At 37.7% G+C, this 6,043-nt stretch overlaps 1 long non-coding RNA gene across 1 annotated transcript; it reads left to right on the top strand.

Moving 5' to 3' along the window:
• Positions 1 to 229: 229 nt before the first annotated feature.
• On the top strand, positions 230 to 1,922 carry LOC131828126 (uncharacterized). Its single transcript, XR_009352243.1, has 3 exons — positions 230 to 305; positions 1,037 to 1,177; positions 1,286 to 1,922. It is a non-coding gene; the product is annotated as an uncharacterized LOC131828126 (long non-coding RNA).
• The last annotated feature ends 4,121 nt before the right edge of the window (positions 1,923 to 6,043 follow it).

Here is a 6,043-nt window from a genome sequence, read left to right as displayed (position 1 = left end):
CGTATTTATATACCAATCAATTTAATTAAAAGAAAATAGAATTAAAGCCTTTATCATAGACTTAATACCATGATTTATCTGGTATTTGTGGTTGAGGTACTGGGATCTCAATTCACGGAAACTTCACATTAGTGAAAAGAAGCTGGAGAAAATGTTTGGTCTCAAGAGGAATGTACTACATAAGAATGGTATTACAATGTAAACATTTTAAAATAATGCACGTTGATTCTAGGAATTTGATGTTTAAACATATTCTCAAGAAGAGAAGATTTCATCAGAGGACCATTCGGATGGCAGTGCTGCAGGTACAGCTGAATCAGGAAAAAGTATAATATTTTAGAAGTAGTATTTAGGCTGAATCATAGAGAATTTACAGGAAACTACAGTAGCTAATAACACAGTGCCTCTAATTATGATGAATCTTTAAGCTGAATTTGTTTCAGAATCCGCATGTATAATGTTGCTAATGCAAATATTTTATTTGTAATGGCGGAGATGGAAATGTCCTTTCACATCATCTCCTGCCAATGCAAAGTAGGCCCCTGACGTCTGCTTAGGATGGCTCTGTCCATGCAGTACTGCTTTCACATTGGTGGGTGAAATTCAATAGTGTTGGGGGTGGGGGGAAACACTTTACTGTAGAAGTTAGTTATTCTGATGTGACTGTCCTAATAAACACAGCAGCAGGGTCATGTGTCACCACAGCCATTTTCAGGTGACACAATTACATCTTAGATGACTCAGCAGAGGTGTCAAAACCACATAAACTTTCTGTACAACACTCAAAAATGCTTCACGAATCTTTGATGATATTTAGGTTGATATGTAAATTATCTAGCCCAGAGTGTTCAAAGAGTCACTGTACAGCCACATCAGAGATCAAAAGCTTTGTGAGTTGTTACTCTACTGAACTTCAAAGTCTAAGAAAAATCATGAAAAAATTTAAATGAAAATTATTTTATACTTAATACCAGGAACTCTTGAAAAATAAAAGGTGCGAAGTCTTGGCTGAACTAAAGCTGTTCTTGTTTAAAAGTCCTCGCCTGCAGATGCTCCTGACTCTTAGTCCCTGTGAAGGCACAGATGAAGAGGAATTCTCACAACGCAACCACGGCATGAAACCAAAACTTCACCTATTGCCAAAATCTGAGAGGAAGTTTTGGTAACTGGAAGAACGGTGAGAAGGGATTTTAAAGTGTGGGAAATAGACTCGCAATTTTATGATTTTTACTGATTTTATCTCCTTGAAAGGGGTAGAGAAATGATTTTTTTTTTTCTTCTTCAGGTCACCTTATCACTTCTTCCCTCCAAGTGCACTCCCTTGAGAGGGTCCGAACCACAAAAACCTGGGACAGAGCTACACTGTTCTTCTTGTCACCCCCCAAGTCCCACATACATGGTAAAGGCAGTCGAAGGGATACTAGGCAGGAAGAGAGTGGTTGTGTACAGTGTTTACTGGAGATTTCATGTTGCGTTCTAGCAACCATGCTCCATACAAGTCAAGTCCTGCAAAAAAGGATGCCCGGAGACCTGGTATCACTCCTTTCTGTGACCTATAGTGTCTTGACTCCACTGTGAAGAGGATGGGAGAGCTAGTGAATGTGACAGGTAGTGGAAAGTCCCACTTCAATGCAGAGGGACCTCATTAAAAGGTTAAAAGCTACTACTTTAAAAGATTAAAAGCTACTAGTATTAGTATAAAAAGCTACTAGTATACTGAGATTAAAAGCTACTAGTATACTGAGAGTGGGCCCAAGAACATGTTTATCTACTTGCCATAACATTATAGATCATAGAGAGAGATTGTATTGGAACAGAGCTGGGGCGGGGGCAAGGGTTAATTTGCTCATTTGCAATAACTAAATGTTTTCTATCAATACATGTTGAGAGTCTAGACAGACATGAATTACTCAGTGTTGAGTAACTGAAGAGAAAAGGAAATCCATCTTAGAAATTATGAAAAACTACCTGGGAAAGAAAGACCTTGCAGAGAGGTCTGCATGAGTGGCTCCATCAGTTATGTGTCTGCCTTTGGCTCAGGTCATGATCTCAGTGTCTTGGGATGGAGCCCCGCATCTATATATATATATATATATATATATATATATATATATATATATATATATATGCCAGCTGAGATGATAATTCATTATCTGGATTAAAATTCACACTGGAGACAGTAAAAGACAGATTTGACACTGCAGAAAATTGAATTAGTAATGTGAACAATGAGTGACTCTCTCCCAATGTACAGAAAAAGGCAAAATAGTAAAAAAGATGAGGAGGGCAATAATAGATCTGACAACCCAAGAATGGAAAGTCAATCTCAAGATTATACATGTTCTAGAGACTAGAATAATTAGATCAGAAACACCCATAAAAGGTAATTGTTGAAAAATGTCCTGGGTTGATAATGGCAGTTAAAAGGATTCTCCATGTTCCAGACAAAAATCAATACAAAGAAATCTATAGATAGGCACATTTTGGCAATACTTTAAAAAAATTCCAGTAAATTTACAGAATACTTCAAAAGCGTTGACGACATAAAAAGTAGCTCCTCTGTAACAATGAAAATGATGAAAGATAAATATCATACAATTTCACTCATATGTGGAATTTAAGAAACAAAACAGGTGAACATAGGGGAAGGGGTGGAAAAATAAGACAAAATCAGAGAGGGAGACAAACCATAAGAAACTCTTACCTCTAGGAAACAAACTGAGGGTTGACTGAGGGGAGGGGTTGGGGGATAGGATAATTGGGTGATGGACATGAAGGGGGGATATAATGAGCACTGGGTGTTCATTGCAACTAATGAATCACTAAACTCTACCCCTGCAACTAATAATACACTATATGTTAATTAACTGATTTTAAATTTTAAAAAATCACGATGACATCAGATGATTCCTCTGTTATGTATATATTGGGAGGAAGAGAATGAAACAACCAACTTAGTACTAATTTTCTATAAAACCCAGAGAGAAAAAGATTTAATGCAAACATTTTCTAAAAAACCAATTCTTTTGTGAATAAAGACAGCAAAATTTATTTTCACATAAACAAATTCTCAAAAAAGATATCATCCATGTATTTTTAAAAGTAACAGAAAAATATACATCGGTGAACCAAAAGACAAATCAAAATTAATTTAAAAAAGCCTGGGATGCCTGGGTGGCTCAGTTGGTTAAGTATCTGCCTTTGGCTCAGGCCATGATCCCAGTGTCCTTGGATCAAGTCCTGAGTCGGGCTCCCTGCTCCATGGGTTGTCTGCTTCTCTCTCTGCCTGCCCCTCTCCCTGCTTGTGCACACTCACACTGACTCCTCTCTCTCTCTCTGACAAACAAACAAATAAAATCTTAAAAAAGAAAAAAAGAAAGAAAAAAATGACAATGTTACATGAAAAGTGTTTAGAGCTTGGCTCTTATTCTTTGTGGACCCCGAACATATGAATCCCATTGGATGTAGTGTTTACAGCAGGATTTGGAGTCCAGGTTAGCATGATACATCTCCATGCTCCCCCTAGCTCTTCCAGTCCCTTTGCAGTACTGGAGATTGGCAGCGCTGCTCTATTCACTGACAAGCAGTTCGGAAGGGCCATATTAACAAGACCGCTTAACACCCCTGAAGCCAGACTATCTTGGTTGAATCCAGTTGCTGGAAATTTTGTAATATGAGGAAGTTGTTTAACCTCTCTGTGCCTTAGTTTCCTTGTCTGTAAAATGGGAGTAATAGCAATATCCGTCTCATAGAGTTAATAAGAAGTTAATAAATCAACAGACCCTGACATTAGCTATTGTTATTTCAGATTTTGACATAACACTTCACATTATGTATTTTACATGGGTAAACTGGAGAAATGAATAAAAAACAACACAGCAATCTTCTCTGATGGGAAGAGAGTATAATACATTTTTTGTACTGTATAATGCAGACCAGGCACAAGAGGAATCCCTTATCTGCCACTTTTTAGTAGTGTGAATTTGCACAAATCACTGAAACTCTCTGAACCTCAATTGTTGTCATCTGTAGAGTGGGGTAAATTATATTTAATGTATGGGTAAGTTGATCAGCTCATCCTGTTTCGCTCTGGATGTTTTTAGGTTTTTTTTTTTTGCACCTGAATTTTCACATGCTAAAACCCCTCAGTGCAGGGGGTGTGTGGGTGGCTCCGTTGGTTAAGTGTCTGCCTGTGGCTCAGGTCATAATCCTGGAGTCCCAGAATCCAATCTGCATTGAGCTCCCTGCTCAATGGGGCGTCTGCTTCTCCCTCTGACCCTTCTCCCCTCATGCTCTCTCTCTCTCTCAAGTAAATAAATAATATTAAAAAACCCCTCAGTTCAGATACACTGGGACCACTGGTCACTTTATTATGGGGTTGTTAAGATCTGACAAGTATGTAGCATATGATCTTAAAGCCTAAGTGTTCAATAAATGTTTTGCATTATTTATATTTGTTTTTTTTTAATAAGGCTTCAAAATCCAGTGTGTATCTTTTATGTCCAACATGTAATTTGTACTCACCATATTTTAAGAACTCAGTTACCACAAACGGCTTGTGGCTACCATGTTGGACAGCCCAGCATTATACTGGTGTTGGAATAAGTTAAAGAAGATATAGGTACCTCCGAAAATTGTTTTTTTTCTCTGTCAAGAAAATAATGATAGTTTTTCATCTTTCTTATTTCACATGCTCATTCAAAATTTCCAAATCCATGAGTTCTTTGATGAAGTAAAAGGGTATTAGTGTATATCATATTTGATCAACATCGATCAACAACTTGGTGTATATGTAAGGTTTTATTCAAGCACTTTGCTGAGGGAAACCAAGCCAAAATGTAGGCAGCTAGAAAATCCTGGGGCGTTTTTTTACTGCTCACTTGTTTGTAAGTGGTTTATATGTAGGGATGCCTGGGTGGGTGGCTCAGTCAGATAAGTGGCTGGCTCTTGATTTCAGCTCAGGTTATGATCTCAGGGTCCTGGGACTGAGCCCTGTGTTGGGCTCCCTGCTCAGAGGGGAGTATGCTTGAGATTTCTCTTCCTCTCCCTCTGCTCCTTCCCCACTCATTCTCTTTCTCTCTCCAAAAAAATTAAAAAAAATTTTAAACATATAAATGTTATTTGCATATAAGTATTATTTGCTTCATGGGTACATGTCTGTGAATCATCAGTCTTACACAATTCATGGCATTCACCATAGTATATACCCTCTCCAATGTCCATAACCCTGCCACCCTATACCTCCCTTCCCCACACCCCAGCAACCCTCAGTTTGTTTCCTGAGATTTTCTCCCTCCCCAGTCCCATCTTGTTTCATTTTTTCCCTTTCTTCCCCTGACAACCCTCCACCCTGCCTCTCAAATTCCTCATATCAGAGAGGTCATATGATAATTGTCTTTCTCTGGTTAACTTATTTCACTTAGCATAATGCCCTCTAGTTCCATCCACATTGTTGCAAATGGCAAGATTTCTGTTTTTTTTTGATGGCTGCATAGTATTCCATTATATATATATGCCACATCTTCTTTATCCATTCATCTGTTGATGGACATCTGGGCTCTTAACATAGTTTGGCTATTGTGGACATTGCTGCTATAAACATTTGGGCACATGTACCCCTTTGGATCACTACATTTGTATCTTGAGAGTAAATACCCAGGAATATGATTGCTGGGTCATAGGATAGTTCTATTTTCAACTTTTTTGAGGTAACTCCATACTGTTAAAAAATAAATAAATCTTTAAAAAAATGGTTTATATGTAGTCTGTAGTCTGTAGTCTATATATATGGTATATATGTAGCCCAAATTATTCTGGACTAGAGAGCAACCTTTATTTTTTGGTCACCCTGTTTTTTGGTCTGAAAAGTGTTTGCCTGAGAGGTTATTAGTCACAAGAAATACAACATGGTGGTAGATTAAATTTAATGCTTTTGAATTTTTGTTTCACTTGCCTATATCCCAGGTACTAGGATTAGGTCATGTTTCATGATCCTAATGGATATCAGAAACTTGCCTAAATTTTCCATAGCTGTTGCTAAATT

The sequence above is a fragment of the Mustela lutreola genome, chromosome 3, assembly GCF_030435805.1.
Source record: "Mustela lutreola isolate mMusLut2 chromosome 3, mMusLut2.pri, whole genome shotgun sequence".
NCBI lineage: Eukaryota > Metazoa > Chordata > Mammalia > Carnivora > Mustelidae > Mustela > Mustela lutreola.
The sequence above is the reverse complement of the archived record's forward strand: the minus strand, read 5'-3'. Positions and strand labels throughout refer to the sequence as shown.